The following is a 21,951-nucleotide window of genomic DNA, read 5'->3' as shown; positions in this document are numbered from 1 at the left end:
GCATTTAGTGACAATGCGAGAAATGGAAAAACAGAAGTAATTTGGCTGGGCACTTGACTCATGACTCTCTCTCTCTCTCTCTCTCTCTCTCTCTCTCTCTCTCTCTCTCTCTCTCTCTCTGTGTGTGTGTGTGTGTTCTTTTTATCAGAAGAAAACCGCCAGTCAACAGCAGTAACAGTAACAGCAGCAGCAGCAACAACAAAATAGTCATTCAATGAATCAATACATTTTTAAAATATGCAAATTCTAGTTTCTTAAAGTAAATACGATATGTGGAGCATGGGTTTGTCGGGTAGCTAAAGGTGGGAATTTTTCAGAATTAATTTGCCTCATCTTGAATTATGTGAGTGTGCAGCTGTGTGCATGTGAGCGCAGCTGTGTGCATGTGAGCGCAGCTGTGTGCATGTGAGCGCAGCTGTCGGCAGAACTGGTTGCAGCTGGAGTTGTAGGTGGTTGTGAACCACATGAGTGCTGGAATCCAAACTTGGGTCCTGAGTAAGAGCCATGTGTGTCCTTAATCACTGAGCCATCTTCCCTGTACCTAAAATTTGGGACTTTAATTTCTTTTAAAAGAAAAATCACTCATCCAAGTTTGCCTTCAAGTAGAAGACCCTTCTAAAGTACCGAATGAGCAATACGATAAGTAATATTATAAAAAGTAATATAACAAATGTTGATGGCTTATCAAAGACAGAACAAGGAGATCTGCCTCAAAGATCAATCTGCATTTTCTGAACCTGAGACTGTAGCTCTGAAGGAAAACATAGCTCTTGAGGGTCCAGAATTCCCCATTAGTGCCCAGTATCCCCTCGGGTTTCTCTAGGGAGGCGCCAGTAACTCAGTAACAGCCATTACTTAAGGCTGGAAACTGATTTGAGGCCGTTTGTACGAAGATAGGAGACAAAGAAGGCTTATTGCATTGTGTGTGCTGATTTAATTTTGTTCCATCGAACACTGGAACTACTGGTTTTCAGGAAACAGACACATTCTTTTCTCTTTTCCTGAGAGTTTAAGGTGAGCTAAGATATTCTCTGGGAAAGATCGAATTTTAGAATTCGGACTTCTTTGGTCAGAGTGGCATGATTCCCTGGACAAATAAAGGGAAAGACATTGAAGACCGAAGCCAAGGTACCTGTCTCCTCGTAGAATGTCATTACTAGTCTCGGACACAAGAGGGCAGCAGAAATTAACTCAAGATTCCTGTCTGTCATTCAGACAGGAAAACTAGACAAAATAGTTAAAACACTCGCATTATGAAACCACTCACTCTTATTTATATCATTGGAAAGAAACCGCAATATACACGTTTTTGAAGCCATGGGGAGTGTATGGAAATCAAGGTGCATACATAATTTGAGACATTAGACCTGAAGTAAAGTGAATTTGGAGTAAAATCAGGTGCAAGTTTATGCGCATTGAGTAACCGTGGCCGAATCGCTTCGCCTCTGCTGAGCCGGAATTGTCCTGTCTGTCTGCATCCCAGAATCCCTATAAGACTCACACGAGTTAACAAGTGTGGGGGCATTAATCTCCAGCTTTGACTTGTAATGCAACCTTATCTACTAAATGGAGATGTTCCAAAGGATGGGGCAAATGTTCAGCTCTCTCCTTAAACGTAAAGCAAGGAAAACCAGCCCACAAATCACAATCCCAGAGAACCTAGACAATGAGAACCCTAAGAGAGACACACTTAGATCTAATCTACATGGGAAGTAGAAAAAGACAAGCTCTCTTGAGTAAATTGGGAGTATAGGGACCTTGGGGGAGGGTTGAAAGGGAGGGGAGAGGCAGGGAGGGGACCAGAGAAAAAAATGTAGAGCTCAATAAAAATAATAATAATAATAAAGAAAAACAAACAAACAACCAATTGCATTATCGGGGAGGATGAATCGGCACAAAAGAGACTGAAGGTGGTCAGGACATCCTCCTGGACGTGGTACAACTGTCTTGGAAGACTGGCACCCAAGTGGCTATTATTTGTGGAAAATCCTGCCGCAGCGGCTGTGTTGCTTGCTCCATGTGTGCCCACCACAGTTCGCACCCGGGAAAAGCTTTGTCCCAGGCTGTTTTCTGCTTTTCTTGTCATTCATTCTCCCCAGAAATCGAGTCCTCTCCCCGGAAACTGCTTCACTCTCCCCTAGGAAGTGGAAAATCTAGCCTAAGCCATCTGTCACTTGGAGTTTTGTGTCTTGCAGGGCTCCTGAGTTACGTGCAACGTGAGGAGGGGCTCCGGTGTTCACGTGCAGCACAATGGGTCTCTTTTCCCCTCCTAGTCTGTGTAGGGAAAGTTAGCCTCAAGAACTCCCGTTAGTAAAGCTCCCGGTGACAGAATGCTTCCTTTGACTAGCTGCAGGGGTTTATTTCTGTACGTTCTTATGCTCAGCCGCTGCTGTGTGTGTCTTTTTTTATGCCAGTGTCATACCGTTTTGACAATGAAGCTTTGTCATGTATGTTGAAATTAGGAAGAATGATACTACTGCCATTCTAGTAAAAGAGAGAGAGAGAGAGAGAGAGAGAGAGAGAGAGAGAGTCTCATGTATCCCAGACCACCCTCAAACTAGCTTTGTGGTCGACAACGAACTTGACCTTCTCATGCCTCCACTTCCCGGGTGCTGGGATGACAGACGTGTGCCACTTGCCCCTATACATGGTTTCTGCAGTGCTAGGGATAGAACCCAGGGTCTTGTGCATGCTTCATGCTGGGCAAACACTCCACTAGATGACCTACACACACAGCCCCGGGTTAGTTCTTGAAGAAGGTTTTTTCTGTAGTCCCATATTTTAGAATTTTAGAATTGGTCTCCTTTTTTTTTCCCTCTGTAAATACATCATTGGGGATTTTGTTAGAAAATGTATTGAATCTGTAGGACTTTGAGGATACTATGAACATTTAAACAATATTAATTATATTAATCTTCAAAAACACGATATCTTTGTTTAGCAATGTCTTTTACCTCTTTGATTAAGTTTTTCTACTATTGAGTTCTTTTTATTGATATTGTAACTGGCATTACATTTTCAAGATTCCTTTTGGATATTTTATTATTTGTGTGACTTGTTTTTTTTTTTTTTTTACTATAACTTTAGTTTCTTGGCTGACTCTCTAGAGTTTTCTCCGTGTACATGATTTTGTCCTTGGAAACAGCTCTTCTTTTTCTCTAATTTGGATGCTTTAAATTTACTTTTCTTGTCTAATTGCTCTCGCTAGGATTTCTAGTGTTATGCCAAACAGAAGTGGTAAGGAGGGGAATCATTGCATTGTGGTGGGTTTTATGTTGATTATAATATTATCTCCGAGTTGTTGCATACAAAGCCTATATGTAATTATGATCCTACCCTGCCTATGTTGTCAAGAGTTTTAATGATAAAACGGAGCTTTATCAATGTTTTCTCTGGATTCATTGAAACGATGTTCCTAATTTTTTCTTTCATTCTTTTAAAAAAATGTGTTGTGTCACACTGACTGATAGGGGTTTGGCACATTCTTATATCCCAGGAGTCAATCCCACTTGGTCTTGGTATAGAGATCTTTCAGTATTCTACCGAGTTTGACTTGCTACTCTTTCACTGAGGAGTTTTGCATTAGGGTTATTAGTTTGTGCTTTCCTTTTCTCGTGATATCTTTAGCTTTGGTATAATGTTACTGCAGTTTCATAGAGTTTTGGAAGGTTTGTCTTATTTCGTGGAGGTGTTTAAAAGAAATTAGTTCTGATTGCTTTAATGCTAGGTAGACTACATATGTGAAATGATCTGGACCTGGGCTTCTCTTTGCTTACTCGTTACTGGCCGACTGGTTCTGATAAATTTTGTGTTCCCGGGAACCTACTCGTTTTTCCTGATTACTGTGTTTGTGGCATCACAATCGCCTTTGTAATCTTTTTATTTCTAAGTCACCAGCTGTCGCATCTTCTTTTCGTTTCTGATTTTCTTTGCTTGAGCAGTTCCTCTCTCTTTTTATTTTTAATCTAGCTTAGGGTTTGCTAAGTTATGCTTCTTCAAAGGGAACCAACTGCTCTTTGCTACTTTATTCTCTGTTTAAATTCAAGATTTGATTTAATAACTCTAATCTTTATTACTTTCTTCTTCTGTGCTAAGTCAGAGATTACCTTTTTTTTTTCCTTCAGTTTCTACTCCCTTAAGCTGTGAAGTTAGATTATTTAGGACTTCCCCTCCAGTTTTTTCACAGTATCTATATCTATGATTATAGTTTTCTTTCTCATTGTCTCTCAACTCCTTCCCATCTCACTGAACCCTGACTTGACTGAACCAGAGGCACTTCCTCCTTCTGACTGGCTTTCACAGTGTGGGACAGCAATATGCAAACTGCCTACTGGGAGGAGACAGTCATCAACAGTCTTACTCAGTGGTGGGTCCTGACAGCTACAATATCAACCACCCAGGTAGATGTATCCGTGGTAATAGTGGCATAGCTATTATGGGAGTAACTAACTGCCTGCTTTTCATTGGATTTTAGGCCAGCTGTACAGGGGAATTCATTACTGATACTGTAAACCTGGTCAAAGTCTGTGGTTTGGAAGGTCACAGTCTAGAGGGGGGAACAAATTGCTATTGTTCTGTTATATAATATGATGTCAAACTGCCTTCTAAATATTTATGCCTATACCCATAGAGTAGTTCCTTGTTCAGAGAAATGTCTGCTTAAAGTAACCAATGGTTAATGCAGAGACTCTAGCCTGTGAAAGTCCTCAGGGCAAGGGACTGTTGAGTGCTCAGCTCTCAATAGGACAGCTAGGCACCTCCTTCAAGGCTTAGGGAGCCTGGCAGAAGCTTCTTTTGGGAAGGAAAGAAGGAATGCAAGAGCTGTATGATCGGAGGGGGCACACTGAAAAGCAGCCTTCTGGACATGAGATGGCTATTGCAGACAGACATGAAGCTACAGCAGCTGTGATTACTGGCAGGAATATGGACCATCATGGATCTGAGAAAGGCTCAAAAGCCCTACCTCTCCTGGGGGAGCTATAGATCATAATGGCTGCTGGGGAAAGGGGAATCCTATTGCGCAGTGGCGTAGGATTGCCCTTGCTTAAGTAAATGACTCCACCCATGCTCATGCAGGCAGCCTTAGTGAAGTGCAGTGGAACCCAAATGAATGAATGCAAAAGATGAGGAAATGGGAGGGGACAGAATTCATCTGTATTCTTTTTTATATTGTAGGTAGTTATTACTTTCAACTTTCATCTTCAAAAGTTTGCCCTGTACTCTATGATTTGGGAATGTGTGTTTTTATTTTTGTTTGTCTAAAGGTACTTTTAAAAATGTTTGAGTTCATCTTTAGCACAATGATTGTGTGAAAGTTTGTGGTTCAATTTCTATATATTTGTGACTTTGGGACATATCCTATTCCTGTTCCTGTCTTCCTTTCTCTCTCTCTCTCTCTCTCTCTCTCTCTCTCTCTCTCTCTCTCTCTCTCTCTCTCTCTCTCCTAAAGCCTGTTATGTCTGGTGAAAGTAGAGCCACCCTTGTTCCATTCTGGTTACTACTTGATGGTTTCTAATTGTATGGAACATTCTTTTTAATTCCTTCACTTTTAGTCTTTTTGTGTTTTTGAAAGTACAGTTCGTCCCCTATAGACTGTGTATAAGTTGTGTGTGTCTACATCTTTACATTGATGATTTTAGTCTAGTTGCACTTAAATTAATCATTTTTACCCCTAGGAATTTTAAAAGATAGTTCCTTGTAGCCCAGACTGGCTTTGTACTTGCTATGTGCCTGAGAATGACTTTGAACTCGGATCCCTCTGCCTTAGCCTCCAAGGACTAGGATTACTGGCATATGTTACCACGGTGAGCTCTTTTGTTGTTAAATTAATATTTTCTTTATAACTCAACTTCTGGTAAACAAAAATAAATTAGGTTTTCATTTTCATCAATAGGTGATTACATGCTGTTTGGATAGAGGAATATATATCATTTAAAAAATATAAGCTATGATTTGTAGCCAGAGGAGGGAATTGAGAACATTTGGGCTAGTGAATTAGCATTGCTTTATGTAAGAGGAAGAGAATTAAAGTACCTGTGGCCTAACCAAGCTGTAAACACATTTCATGATTAAACAAAATGAACAACCCATAACATTCTAACGTGAATTTTAAGCAAGAAACGCTTTGTGTTCCACATGAAACTTACTCAGGCTTTTTAAAATTACTTACATTATTTCCTCCTTTGTAGAAAATTTTTAGTTTACTACACAGTAAAAATTATATGAGTGCAGAAAAACCTCCAGAGGACATGTTTAAAATATTAGAAATAGAAATTATTAAAAAACCCCATTATACCATTATTCAAATAAAAAGCTTTGAATATTGCTTTTCTAAACATCAAAAGAAATCCTAGGCAGAGTTTCCTATATATAGTTTTATAAACACATTAGTCACTGTATATAATTGAAGTAAACTATACTGATTTCTTTAAAATATAGCAAGTTCCCTCCTATTTTATTCACCTTACATTAAATATATAAGTTGTTAAAAAATCTCCCACCTTCAAGATGTCATCATATTTTTCAGCTTTTCTGGGTCTATCCACAGCTAACCATCTTCCAGCTATTGACCTGAAAGAGCTATCTAACTCATGTGTCTAATTTTAGAGTTTTGAATCTCCGAAATTTCCTCATGTTTCCTCAAAGTAGTTCGTAAGCACATTTCAATCACATTATTTCAGTTTTTGAAAAAGTCTTTCTAGCTGTCTCTGTTTTAGTACTACTGTTACTTTTAGGAAGTTGTGCACAGTTTAGGGGGTGAGCTCCGAGGGGAGGAAGCGGGTCACTCGGGGTGTGCTTTTGAGGCACCTTCTTCTGTCAGCTGTGAGGGGAGGGGCCTTCTCTACCACACGCTCCTGGTATAACGACGTCCTGCCCACATCGGACACACCACACCCTGATGCAGCTAAGGCAGTCTCCTGCTTGTCAGTAGAGAACAAGAAAGTCGTATTTCACTTCATGCTGGCACCATGTTAGGGGGTGACAGATAAAACAGAAGACACAATAGCAAACAGGGTGATAGAGTATTCCAAATTTCCTCAGTATAAGAGAAAAATCCCTTCATAGAGCAGAATCAGGCAAACCTCAGTCCAACTGGATCACCACTAGACACCAACCAACATCAAGGTTACATAGGTGACCTGGAGATGTAGCTTGGGGCTTGTTGCTCGCTTAGCATTTACAAAGCCTGGGTTCAACCCCAGCACTGTATAAACAAGGCATGCTGGTATATGCCTGTCTGCAGTCCTGGCTCTGGGGATATAGAGACAGAAGGATACAGAGTTCAAGGCCAGCCTGGGCTGCATGAAACTCCAATCTCAACACCAACAACCAAAGAACGACTGCTAGAAATATCTAATGAGACTCTTATAGCTGCTATCATAAGCAATTTGAAAACAGTTATGAACACAGATGAAACAACCATAAAATCAAGTCCAAAAAGAAATAGAAGTAGAAGCACATGGAGACTTTCTTCAAATGATAAAGAACAACTGATAAATGAGTTCAGTAGGTTTGCCAGACACACAAGCAGGTGAAATGCATTCCTACACAAAAGCAGAATCGATCTTTTTATCTACCCAAGGATGGACAGCCAAGGTGAAGAGTCTCCATGACTTTAGATCTATCTGTCATCTGATCAACAGCTCTAAGTGATATTGTTTGGGATAAAATGGGTTCACAGGGTGGCACTGTCTCTGTTCTGCCGTAGTTTGGAAAAGGTCATGGCAAGCAGGTTCAGGATAGTCACGATGATCTTCCCCAGAGAACAGCGTTACATCATTTGCCAATGACCATTGAACACCACTGAGCCCACATTTGGTTGCTAGATAGAGACTCAGACAGAATCCCAACCTTGTGGACCGAGAAAAATTAATGATAAGGAATATATGATATGGGCACTCTTTCTCCCTCCTAGCACCACTAATCTAAGTGTGTTAGCAACAAGAACAGGGATTCTGGCTGCTCCTGCCCTTGTTGGGAACAGTCCAGATTCCGCAGGCAGACCCAGCAACGAATGCTCAGAGAAACGAAGCCAGGGGGATACGAACGAGCCTGACCAATATGCTGCAGCAGTTGCTACCGTCCTGAAGATTGGTTTGCCTAATTAGCGTTTCCTGCAGGATCATCAAAGGGACGCTTCATTTTTATTTCTAAAAAATACAGAGAATTTAATTTCTTTCATTAGTGGTCAAAGGGGAAGAGGAGAAGAAAATGCCTTCAGAATCACCCTAGAAAACACGAAACGATCTCCCAGCTGCAAGAGTAGAGAATTTGCTTGGTAAATGCTTCTTGCTCAACAACAAGCCAAAGCTGCTGCTTCAGGTGTGGCAGGGGCTCCTGTAGAGCCCAAAGTGTCACTCTAGATCCTGTAAGACAGAAGTCAGGGTTAAGGTATTGGGATGTAGCTCAGTGGCAGAGTACTAGCCAAGCATGCTCGTCATCCTGGATTTGAACCCAGTACTCAAAAGAAGTCAAAGAGGTCATTACTCACTATGTGGACAGGATCCTGTAAGTAAGCTTATTTATAAATAACCCTGAGGGTGGGAGTTGGGAGGGAGGAAAGGTGGAAGGGAGGGGTTGGAGAGTGCCTTGGGGTGGAGGTAGAGGTCTACAAGGGTCCTCAATTGCTCTTCACCTCATTATTTTGAGACAGGGTCTCTCAAGTGAGGGCAGACATGGCTGAACATGGGAAAAACACACTTCTCCTTCACTCAGCGAGCTCAGCTTTGTCGCCCAGTGAGGAGAATGTGCTGCCCCGGCAGTTCTTGCTAATTGCTGCTGCTGCTGCTGCCTTCCGCTCTGAGGAGGAAAAGTTACGGTAATTGGACAGTGGGTGATTTCCAGTGGGTCAGAGGTCATCATTAGTTTTAGCTATAGTGGCTTTATAATAGCTGTCAAAGACAATGCGCTCGGAAGCCATTTCATTTAGGGAAACATATTTTTTTAAATTTGTTCTCTTGTTGTCGTGCTGAATATAACACCAATTGTAATAAAATGTGTTTTCAAAGCAAAAGGTGGCTTCATTATGAGTTTTGTCTTGAGATATAACTGTTGCCTTACTTGGCTGGTTTAAAAAGCATGCTGAGGCAAACTGAGATTGGGTGTGGAGATGGAGTCGAACAAAAACATGGCTGAGCCAAGCACCATCTATAGGTTTATTCATAAAACATTAAAGAATAAATATATTTCAGAATCTCCTCTTTGTGGATGCTGTCAAAGTCCAGGATGACTTCAGCTTAGATTTCTGGAAAAACCTGGAATTGTTCTGTGTTTGAGAAGAAATACGCAGCGGGATTAATAAGAAGTGTGGAACGATTAGTTTTTTCTAACTCCCCCAAGCTGTCCTAACACACAAGACAACATGCAAAACCTGTACAGATTTAGCGGGACACCTCATTAGTGTTTGGAAGAGCAAGGAGACAAAGCCTTCAAGGGAGTCATGGTTGGAGATAGGCACAGCACTCAACGTGCAACTCCACACAAAGCAGCCACCCCTTGGTTGGTCCTTAAGCAGAGCCCACATCTGTGCACAGCAACTCAAGACCACCTGAGCCACTGCTCCGGTTTTAGCCCTCAGACAGATTTCCATATAGGCACTTCTTCAGAAATATATTAGGCTTAGTAATTTTGCTATTAAAAGATCTTCACATGCGATTTGAAACTAAAACAAAGGACCCCTTCCCTCCCTCTATGCTCTCCTGTCCCTGAGCAACACCCACCTCCGCATCTACTCCCACCTACCTTTGCAGCTTCTGGCACATATGTGTTGTGCTGAGCGCCAGGTTCAGGTCAACAGATGTTGTTATGGAAAACAGGAAGGGGAAAATGAGAAAAGCTCTCTGTTTTGCGATGCTTATTAGCACGAAACCGCAGCAATATGCTCTATGATTTTAGGAGACAGCTCTTGTGGGCAGTCTCCTTATCCGCTGCAGACCTGCTCCTCCTTAGAGGCAGGTCATTCTGTATAGATCTGTTTAGCTCATTAAGATAGGGATATGTGAGGTTATTAAGAAAAAGTTGGTCTTGGGCATATAATTCTGGGTATTCTATAAAAAAAAACTCAACAACTGGTGGATAGTCAAATCCCTGTTGGCACAGCATTCAGTCTTCCACCCATGCAAAGACTCTTACACACATCACATATCCTTGGGTTTCAGATTTGGAAGGGACCTTAGAGGGAGAAGAGGATGACTTCCTGAAGCTCATGTCCCTGCCCTCTTTAGAATATCCCAGCTTCATTGTAATTATATTAATTACTGTTCTCTCTGCTATGACAAAATACCTGACAGAAACAGCAACTTAAAGGAAGCATGTTGGCTCACAGTCTCACAGACTCCAGTCTGCTACATCAAGGAAAGGAAAAAGGCTTCAGAAGCCCAGTCCATCAAGCCTGCTTGCTTACTCGCAGTGGGGCTAATTTCCATTTCAGCAGACTGGAAGCAGAGAGCCTGTGCTGGAAACTATAACTGTCAGGACCCACCCCCTGGAGACCTGTCAATTCCCAAGGCTCTAATTCCTAAAGGGCTTAGGAATTAGATTGTTTGCAAACAGCCCCATCAACTAGAGGTTCAATGTCTAATAGATAAATGAGCCTGTGAGAAACATCTCACTTTTGAAGCATAACAGTCAGTGAGCAAGAATTTAATTAAATTCTCCAGAATAGATATCCACGTGACAAAACATTATAGTTAGACATATATATGTATTCACAGGTTAATTTAGAGAGATGGTTTCTAGGTCTTGATAAATCCATGTATGGTTTTGCCTATGGATATTCAGCGTTCTGGTCTCTTACCTGGATATGATCTATGGGGGCAGTTTCCACGTATCTTCTCCAGTTCTTACTTCCTACATCTAACACCCAGGATGCAGGGCTTCTCCATCTCCCTCGGTTGCCACCATGCTGCCTGGCCTCCTGGATATCGGTCTGATAGTCCTCCTCGTGCAACAATGTCTGAATTTTCCATGGGTATGAAATGCATACTTTGTGTAGGTCTACTTTTGTTCTGTTGAATTTTAAACATATTGCTTAGACGACAGTTAAGATTCTAAGAATACTTCTAGAGTGTTAATGAACCTGTATCTTTTGGATAGATTATTGAATGTCATTCTGCTTTCTATTTTTTCCCCATTCAACTCTAGTTCTTGCTAGTTAATTGACTGCATTGGGGGAGAAGATGACTTTCTTAAGGGGAGCTTTGGAAGTTCAATCATTCCAGTGAACCAGACTTAATATAAATAAGAAAACAAGAGTCAAGTTGAAAGGTGATGTTCTGATGTTAGGATCGGGAAATGTTTGGACAACAGGACACTTGTGGCTGTTGTTGTTTGACCACCTCAGTCTGGCTGGAAGGGAGTAAGTATTCAATGAAGTCCTAGCATTCCTAGTTTCATTTCCCATGTCTCACGACCAGCTGCAATATTCAACTACTTTCGAAAGTGTAGCAAACCATCAAATGGATGCCTTTTTGCTATAGCTCCCTATCAACATGCTTGTCAATGTGTGTCTTTTCTCTGCTTACAGACTATTTTTAAAAGGAGCTGTTTTTTAGTAGGCATCTCCTCTCTTGAATTAAGCATCATTTCTTCACTCTTACTCCCTGCAACTCCTTCACTCTCCAGTTAAAGCTAGGATTCTGGATTCTTGGAATTTACAGCTGCCTCACAGTACAGAGAAAGGTGGATTGGGCATGGTGCCTCTGGGGATTCTAATACATGCAATCTTGAATTGAGAACAGTTGCCTGGGAAACAAAGCCTTACAACAAACCTCATTTTTGCATACATCTTAAAATCTTCTAACAGCAGGTCATGCTCCCATGTTTGAGAGAAGCATGAGAAGCCAAAGTCTAGGCTCCTAATGTGCCCGTGCACCGCTTAGGGAGTCTATGGATATTGTCTAACATGTTCATATAATAAAGGAAAAAAATATATGCTAAAAGCAATCAGCTGAAAGATTGAATTACTTTTCTTGGGTCAGAGAAATTGAGAGAGAGGTAGAAAGTACACTGAAATTTGGCCAGAAGTCTCATCTGAAAATACCTCTAATAGGTAACTCAAATTTTAACTTGCAGTAAGTACTTGGATTATATGTTCTAGGTTAATATGCTCAGGGCAGACTTCTTGACTATAAAAGAGATGTTTGACATTTCCAACAAGACAGTAGCTCTTCCTTTGCCCCATTCTTCTAACAACTGCCCGACTCCGAGAGGTCTTCTTAGGGGAGCTGTCAGTGCCTCACCACAAGTGTTTGTTTTACACTGATGATGTCACCGTGGAGGGGAGAAAGGATTTTCCCTTATCCTTTAGTGCTGGGTGTCTGCGGCTTGTCAATTAGACAGAAGATAAGACACAGAAGAAGCTTATTCTCCATATCTATGAGAACCAATCCTGGAAAGAAGCAAAGACTCTCAAGCAAGCGCTTGGGTGTGAGAGCTCAGTGTTTCTCCTTTGTAAACAAGCAATAGATTGCCGAGCAGTGATGAGACGAAAGTCATAGAGTTTTGGGCTTCTAAGGGTAGAAACTTTTGGGAATACATATATATGTACATATGTTCACAAACATGAAGTTAATGCATGACTAAAGTTCGTTAGTTCCTTATTTTTGGCAGACACAGATCTCAAGCCTTAAGCATTGCTACTCCCATCACCTCCACCTCCATGATTCAAAGTCTTTCCTCTCTTCTTGTTAAGGGAGAGGGGAGACATCTTTACCCTTCCAAACCTGTGCTTTACTTTTCGGCCGAAAATGAGAGGGAGTCTGCTCTTTCTCAATTGCCTTGAGCTCAAAATAACTAAACGCAAGGCCCAAGTGGCATATTTAGAAGTGGCGTATTTACGGGTGGCGTATTTAAGGGTGGCGTATTCAGGAGTGGCATATTCTGCGTCCCTTCATTAACATTGCACTAATGTTTTGGACATCACAACCTTTTGCATTCTGGCTCCCTTGTGTTTAGGCTAACTCAGTGGGCCATTACTCATTAATCAAAGGTATTAGCTATAAAAACAGACTTTTTTTTTTTTTTGCTCTTAAAGAATCAAGGGTACCAATTTTTTATATTCTCAGTCTGTTAGCAGAAGGAGAGTTACTTAGTCAGTCCTATTGTTACCATGCACCAATTTGATCTGAGTTATGTAAACATAAAGCGCTTTCTCCACAAGGGTAGCCTCAGTAGCCCGGTCATTATTAATCACTAAACAGTTCGCATTTCTGTGTCTTTCTTCCCCTTCATGTTCCCAGAGTCACGGGCATGTAATAGAATGGGTCCAAATAAGCAACACCAGCATTAGGCATGAAGAGCGGCTGACTTCATTCAGATGAATCCAGCTTCCTCTGCCTGGCATTCCTGTGCCTCCCAAAATGTGGGAGGCCACCTTCTGCTTAAGATCTGTGTGGTAGTTTAAATAAGAATGGCCCCAGAGGCTCATCTCTTTGAATGTTTAGTCACCAGGGAGGACAATATTTGAAAGGATTAAAAGGGTTAAGAGATGTGACCTTGTTGGAGGAAGTGCCTCACTGGGGTTGGGATTTGAGGTTTCAAAAACCCATGCCAAGCCCAGACTCTCAGTCTTTGCCTGTGGACCAGGACAGAACTCTCAGCTCCTTCTCCAGCACCACGTTTGCCTGTGTGCTTTCCGCCATGATGACAAGGGCTAACTTCTCAAACTGTAAGCCAGGCAGCGATTAAATGTTTTCCTTTATCAGAGTTGCATTGGTCACAGTGTCACTTCACAGCAATTGAACACTGACTAAGACAACCTGTTCCACTTTTCCTGGCTCATCACTGCGCTTGATGCTTCCTTTTTTTCCTTTGAATTCCTTCCGTGGTTTTCATAGTGAAGGTAATCACTTCTGGCTTACATCCACCTGGTTTGGAGGTTATAGGTGTGTACCACTACACCTGGCTTTTGTTCAGTACTAGGGGTAGAACCTAGGGCTCAATACATGCTAAGCAAAGGCTCCCAACTGAAAGGCTCCTCGGCTCCTAAGTGAGAATTTCTCAAGATTCAGTCAAAGAGGATAGTATAAGTTCTAGCTTGACCACAGTTCCTTCTGGGAATATTTCAAGAATCAGTGAAAAGGTAGGAAATTGCATATCTGGATTTCTTGACAATTCTGCCTCTCATGTTTGAGAACCTTTTCTTCACTTATTCTCCTTCGCGAGATTTTTAAGGGCATGATTTAATATTAACAATGACTGATGTTTAAGAAAATAGCAGAGTGTGTTTTAAGCAGTATGATGAACGGCCAAGCTAAACACACAATTTCATCCAACGCAAGATATAATTTAGAGATTGTTATCCTCTTTGGGATCATTTCTTTGATTTTTCTGTTTGTATGGAGATTTCGAAGGGTAACAATTTGCCTGTGAGATCGATGTTTGTTCACTTGAGTTGAGGAATTGCTGCGACTGAGTTGCATCTCACCCAGGAAAATTCACTCTGCATATCTGGAACACTGACTTCCTGGGGGACACGGTCTTTAGAAGATGGCTAAGGTTCAGTGAGGTCAGAGGGCACTCATTTAGTAGAACTCTAGCATTGGAAAGAGAGCTCTTCCATGTGAAGACAGAGCTAGAAAATGGCATCTGCAGACCAGAGACTGAGTCAGCCAGCAACTTGAACTTGAACTTCCAGCCTACAGAAGTGTGAGAAAATAATTACTGTGCTGTTTATGCCACAGACCCTGTGGTATTTTGCTATGGCAACCTGAGCAAAGTGAGGGATAACCATCACAGAAGTGAAGGAGATGAACTCATTCCCGAGGATGGCTTGCATCCAATAGAGAAGATGCTTCTGATTTGCTGACCCCCCCAGGGGAATAGCCAAAGATTACTTTGGGTTAAACCTTTCCAGACAGAGTTGCAGAAGGAAGACCAAGGAGACCCCTGGCTTTTTGGATGTCATTACCAGCAAACTTCCAGAACAGCTGAACACAGGAAAATAAAGCCTTCATGTGTATGTGAACAGGTAAATTTCATGACTCTGTCAGAGTCACCAGGAAAAATAAGCCTCCTTGAAATTTCTGATAAACAGAAATTTCAGGAGAATCAGTTATCATGGTGACCTGAAGTGAAAGCTATCAAAAAATAATAGGAAGCTATGAGCGTGGTATTAGAGAAAGCTATGTGGAGCAAGGCATATCTTCTACAGATAGAAGGATTCAGACTCTGGCTTTTCAGCAGCAATATAGGAGCAACGAACAAGAACAATGATTTCTTGTTTCTGTCTGTCAAAGAAAGCAACCAAAATACTGGCCTTTATGAGGTCCCTGGAGATTATGGGAGCTCTTTCTTCTAATGGGGATTCTGGTACCGAGAGAATTTTCAGAAAACTTGAGAACAGACTGCTTCTAATAGACAGCTTGGCACGGGCAGAGGTGTTACATTGAGATCGCCTCTAAATGGAACATTCTCTTTAGGAAGGAGCGGGAGGCTCCTAGAACAAACCCTACATGTTTAGGAAAGCTGAAACTTACAAGGTAAGGTGTGGGGCTAAGGAGAGGACATTCTTGGACCCATGCAGCTGTGCCAGTCTGGCAGAGGCGTCCAGAGCTCTATTTTTTGTGAGCTGTCACCCATCCAGGAGTGGATTTCTTATTGATGCAGCCACTTCTGAGTTGCCCCTGGCTCTGTAAGTAACCCTCAGCTGTATTTAAGTAAGGTAGTCCAATAAACCCATTAGTTCACCAAGTTGGGCATTGGTGTGCTGTGAGACAATGGTCTTCTACTCTGTAGAGGTTTGTCACTTGTATTGCTTTAATAAAATGCTGATTGGCCAGTAGCCAGGCAAGAAGTGTAGGCGGGGCGACCAGAACAGGAGAATTCTGGGAAGAGGAAAGACTTGGTCTGCAGTTGTCACCCAGCTGCAGAGGAGCAAGATTAGAATGCGTCACTGATAAAAGGTGCCTAGCCACGTGGCTAACACAGACGAGAATTATGGGTTAATGTAAGATATAAGAGTTAATAAGAAGCCTGAGCTGATAGGCCAACCAGTTTATGATTAATGTAGACGTCTGTGTGTTTCTTTGGGACTGAACGGCTGTGGGGCCTGGCGTAACAGAAATATCTATCAACATTGGTGTAATTGTTACTTTGGTTTGTTGTGGCCATTTTTGTGTGTGCCCCAGGCAGAGGTATGGAGTTTGCTCTCTCCAGTCAGTCTTCCTTAGAAATTCCCCCATAGATCTGCACAGAGGTGTCTCTCTTAGCTGAGTTCAGGGCCAATGGCATTGTTTATCAAGATTGAGCCCTCACTCAGCATAGAAAATAAAACTGTAAACATTTTGACATTTGGTCATAATTTTACTTTGCATTTACCAAATTAAATGAAATGTATTGTTAAGAGTTAATTGCAACTATCTTTTTCATAAAAATTTTACTAATGTGGATTACTTGAACAAAGAAGTTGCACTATGACATCTTCATATTTGTATGTAATATACTTTGACCATTTTTACTATTTGTATTGCTCCATTTTACTTAACATTTTTAATTTAGATTTTTTTTGTGTATATTGCACATATGAGCACTCTATTTATATCATTTCTACCCTTCACAGCTTGTCCCTTGTGACCCTCACTCTCTCTCAAATTCCTGACCTCTTCTTCTGTAGTTATTATTGTTTTACATACACACACACACACACACACACACGGACAGAGAGATAGAGAGAGAGACAGAGAGACATAGAGAAAGAGACAGAGAGACAGAGAGAGGCATAGAGAAAGAGACAGAGAGAGAGACAGAGAGACAGAGAGAGACAGAGAGACATAGAGAAAGAGACAGAGAGACAGAGAGAAAGAGATAGAGAGACAAAGAGAGAGTTCAGTCAGTGTTGCTCTTACATACATGCGTTCAGTGTTGACCTCTCAGGATTGAATACCTTATTAGGAAGTTTACCTGGAGAAAACTCTCTCAGCAGCCATTGAATACTCAAAGACTTTTCATCTAGGGAGTGGACCTTGTGAAGTTCCCTCCAGCCGTGTTGGCATGCTGATTGGTGTTGTCCTTATGCAGTTCTTAGTTAGGAAATCCCAGTGGAGAGAGTTCATGGATAGAAGCCATCATCTCACAGACACCCTGAGCTTCTTATTCTTATAGTCTTTCTGCTTCCTCTTCTGTGATGCTTCCTTAATCTTAATGTAGGGATTGCTTTGTAGCGGTATCAATTGGGATAGCAAACCCATGGTGTGTTCTCTCATTTGACCATTTGTGGATTTCGGGAACCATCTCTATATGCTGCAAAAACAAAACAAAAACTTCTTTGGTAATGAGTGAGAGCTGCACTTATCTATGGGTGTAAGGATGAGTATTTAGAATGCAAACAAAAACATATCGGCTTAGGAAAGGGGCAGTAGAACGTCTTCCTAATGGTCCACAACCTTAGCAACCATAGGTAGTTGTCTAGGTTACAGTACCAGGCATGGATTCCCACCCATTGAGTAGGCCTTAAGTCCAATGGAATACCCCCAAGATGTAAGGGACGCTATTGAACCACTGGGGATGCTTTGCTCGGTCTATTGTTGTGGTTTGTAGGTTTTACATCCAGGTCAGACTGCTGATTGCTTTTCTTCCCTGGCAGCTTGCATAGCACCTTTCAGCATGAGTCCCTGGGGAGGGGAGCTAGTCCTCAGGGGGAGACTTCCAGGTCAGTTTCGTCTCGAATCCTCCAAGCCCCCATCTGATGTACGTGGTGTGACAGGGTCATACCTTCAAGTGCTGAGAGGCAACCAAGGGCAATGGCGGCTCCATGTTGTCTGAGGAGTCTCTTGAGCCCCTCTGGCCGCAACTTGAAGGAAGGCTTTCTTTGACTGGCACTAGGGGTTAGTTAGATAGTCTGTGGGTTTTCAGGGAAATGCTATCATTCCTGTAATGAAATTCCATTTCAACTCTAGGCTTGCATGCACACACAGACACACACAACACATTTTATAAATGCATATATACACACATACATATATGGTATTATATATGTTAAGTAAATTTATAAACTCTATTTGTGGCTTTAGCTAATATAACTACTAGAATACTTGAAATTCATTCATGGCTGCATGAATGTCTTGCATTAATTTTTACTGAATAATATCTAAAATGTGCAAATACCTTATCTTCAGATAAAGGCCTGAAGCCATGACTAGGTTACGTGCCATAATATTAAAATTGCCCAAGAGGCTGTGGGAAAGCCTGTCATAACTGGGAAATATAAACGAGACACACAAAACTAGAGATAAGATATTCACAACTGGATTTGTGATATATTCTTTTTTTTTCTCCTCAAAAGCTTAAAAAGCCAAACTTCTGGCTGGGCATGGTGACACATGACTTTAATTCTGAAACTTGAAAAGGAGGCAAAGATAGAAGGGTCTCTGTAAGTTCGAAGCCAGTCTGATCTCTCTCCATATCAAGTTTCAGGCCCACCAGAGCTGTGCAGTGAGACACTACCTTAAATAAAAAGCTGGTCCGCTTTCATGAAAACACTGCAAGAAGACATTATGCAAACAACTGCGTTTGTTGAAAATTTTCATTTTGCCTAGAGTCTCCTGGGCTTGAGATGTAGCATTTTACTCAAGCAATATATTTAATGCCCTGAGGAATGTAGCTCAGGATGCTGTGTTCTCATTAAAATAAGCTGAATCCATGATGTTAAACATTATGCAACTGTTTCTGAATCAGTGGCCAAGTAACAAGTGACTAAGTGTTAGAGTTTTTGGTTACTGTTGTTCTTTCATTTTATCCTTGTGCTCTTAATGAAACACTGTGAGAACCCAGATACATTTAGCTGATGCTATTACGTAGGTGTCTGTTTTTCAAATAATTCACGGTCTGTAAAACATTATAGTGGAATGTATTTAGTTTCCTTTTGACAAAAGTCTTTGGAAATAGGTGCCAGATATATTTAGTGTGGTTGATTACTCGAGTGTTGGTCAGTTTATCCTACACGACTCTTAAATGTCGAAGCCTGGACTTCAGGTTAATGCTCTGACTTTAGGCTTCGTTGTTGTTTTTGTTTGTTTTCTTTCTGCAAAATGTAGCAAGTCGCCTTAGGACTGTCTAAGGAAGTGGCCACGTACACCAACTGCCTCGTTGTGGACTCCAGTGTAACTGTCTACTAGCTATGGTCTAAGATGCTGCCCTTTTGAATTATTCTATGCCTAGACCAGCTTATCCCTTGAAGTCTTAGTAGTAATTGCATCGGTTTTCAAGTAGATCCACTGGGCAGCAGCTACTCCATCATGTCAGCTCCCCAAATCTGGGTTGCTATTTCTAGCACAGGCACATGTGTAGGAAGACAGCACTTTCTCACAAGAATTTAAGCAAAGCAACTTTTATACACACAGGGATGCAATAAGGAATAGTTGAAATCTTGGGATCAAGGCTCAGGAAAGCTGTCACGGTACCACACTGGTGGAACCCAAAAGGCACCCTGCTCTTTATTTTATAACCCTGGGGAAACTTGAATTCCCTTGGCTGAAATATGTGGGACATCCTGTTCTAGAAGGGGTGGGAAGAGAGGGCCACTATTACTCTGGTCAATCTCTCTAAATTATGTTACCTAATAAAGGGTTTTTCTTGGTTCTTGTCTTCTTTGAGAAAAGATTTCAGCCAAGACACAAACCCTTGAACAGAAGTTTATTTAGCAAAGCAAAGTCACAGAACAATCTGGAGAAAACTTGGAGCAGGCTGACCTGGAGGGAGGGGAATAGCCCTGGGTTCTGCATTGTGAAATTTTAAAGTTTCAATGAATATTTATGAGGTGTGTGCTATTTTTGTTACCAAATTATTGTAGGCAGTATATGCCTGGCAGTTTTTCTTCCCATGATCCTCTAGAAAAGCCCATGGTCAAAACCACACTGCAAATGAGATTATAACAAAGTTAGAATCTTCTGTGCTTTGCAGACCTCCAGTTAGTGCACATGTGTAGCAATGGGGAAAGTGTGCTGGTTCCTTAGTTCCTGATGCAACGAGAAACCTCACTGCAGCTTCCAGACTGCTTCATCACAAAGGAACATAGAGAACACAAGAGATACAGCTATAAAGACGCAGTTGGAGCTTTCCTGGTCCTCCATGTCTGTGCCCTTGCCTCCTCTGTCTCAGTTGAAGGATGCTGTATGCCTGATGCTTTCTCTCTTTTCAACTAGATGTGAGATTTATTATTGAACATAACTCGGTGAGGTATAGGAGAGCCCAGTGGAAGCTCTCAGGAGTTCATGGTCCAGCACTTTTCTAGGGGACCATGACTGGGGATATAGTTGAACCCATTGCCATCATGAATGAACCACTTCACAGCTACCATTTCCTCAAATCCATCTGCATTAAACTTGGTTAAGACCCACATCTTTGAGTTGTAGATCTTCTGGCTGCCAGTCCTTCACACCTTTATCATTAGTCTTGAAAGTGGGTGTGGGGGAGGGGGTGCTAACTTCAGGTGTTGTACCCCAGCTATTGACCAACCTTTTATTTATTTATTTATTTATTTATTTATTTATTTATTTTTGAGTCAAGGTCTCTGACTGGCCTGGAGCTTTCCAGGTAAACTAGGCTGGATGGTGGCAAGGCAGAGAGATGTCCCTGTTGCTGCCTCCTCAGCACTGGGATTGCAAGTATATATCACCAAGCCCAGATAGTTTTTCCTAATCCATTCTGGGGGTTAAGGTCTTCACGCTTGCAAATGAATCACTTTGCTGACTGAGCCATATCCTCGGCCCATCGCTATTCTGAGCACTACAAAGGAAACTGTGGAGGCGGGTGGTCTGGGTCATCCAGGCCACCAATGATTTGTCCTTCAGATTTCTCATAAAAAACAATGAGGATGGGGGGGGGGACCATTTAACACAGCACAGCACAGAATCAATGCTGTGATATCTAAAGGGATCTTGGGAAGAACTTACCCTAGACTGGACACCCAGAGGATGAAACCTCCCAGGTGACTGGAAACGAGAAGCAGAGACCTCAGGGCAAGCTGGTGGTAGCTACAAGAAGGAGTTCTCCTAAAGAAGTTGCGGTAATCCCAAGCGGTGTGAAGGGCAAAGGCTGCAGGTGAGGACTGTGTGGTATCGTCACAACCTGCCGCAGGTGGATGGCTTCTTACACCTGAGGAAAGGCATCCAGCACCCACATCCATAACTCAGGTTTCCTCTGCTTATATGCATATGGTCGAAAAGCTGTCTCTTCATTTTGTATGTTTCATGATGATCAAATTCTGTTTGCTAAACATTCCGCTCCACAGATGAAAATGTAACACGAGAACCTTGAATTGCCATCCATGTATGCAGCCATCACCGGCAGGCAGGCTTCCATCTCTGCATTGTGACTCATTCCCAGGCAAAGTGGAAAGAAGTAATAGTGTTTCCTTGGCAGCATTTGTACTTCTTAGGTGAGTGGGGCTGAAAGCTGCACACTAGAATATTCATCCTGAAGTGAAATGTATGAAGATAATTCTGAGCAAATACTGTTTGCTGGGGTGGGAGAAGCTTTTAATGAAGCATCAATTTGCATCTGATTTCTGTTTCCTTTTACCAGGTTTGTTTAATTTGACAGATCATCCAACCCTCAGGATAACATCATGGCTATCCAATAAAAGAAGTACAATGCTGTGTGAATTGCTTGTCTGGCATATAGGTATCTTGGTTGGGATGGCCAATAGAGCTTTGTTACCCTGTTTTGGGCTGTTAAGAAACATGCAGACTGGGTGGCTTTTGATAACAGAATTTTATATCTCCCAGACCTGGAGGTAGAAAGTCAAGGTCAAGTACCAACAAGGTAAGTTTCTGGAAAGGCCTTTTCTCCTTGACTTGTAATTATATACCTTCTTACTGCTGTGTCTTCACAGGGAAAGAGATAAAGGAACACACACACGCACAAGCACACAGGCACACACACACACACACACACACACACACAGAGAGAGAGAGAGAGAGAGAGAGAGAGAGAGAGAGAGAGAGAGAGAGAGAG

General features: G+C 41.8%; 1 long non-coding RNA gene across 1 annotated transcript in view; it reads left to right on the top strand.

The window, feature by feature from the left end:
* LOC126506717 (uncharacterized) overlaps positions 1–21,642 on the top strand; it is a 30,670-nt gene extending 9,028 nt beyond the window's left edge. The window contains exons 2-3 of the long non-coding RNA XR_007593316.1: positions 21,227–21,373; positions 21,520–21,642. This is a non-coding gene — a long non-coding RNA (uncharacterized lncRNA). The remainder of the gene's footprint in view (positions 1–21,226; positions 21,374–21,519) is intronic.
* The last annotated feature ends 309 nt before the right edge of the window (positions 21,643–21,951 follow it).

This window comes from Alexandromys fortis, unplaced genomic scaffold (assembly GCF_014885135.2).
Source record: "Alexandromys fortis isolate MF-2015 unplaced genomic scaffold, M_Fortis_MF-2015_v1.1 scaffold_69, whole genome shotgun sequence".
In the NCBI taxonomy this organism is placed as follows: Eukaryota; Metazoa; Chordata; class Mammalia; order Rodentia; family Cricetidae; genus Alexandromys; species Alexandromys fortis.
The sequence above is the reverse complement of the archived record's forward strand: the minus strand, read 5'-3'. Positions and strand labels throughout refer to the sequence as shown.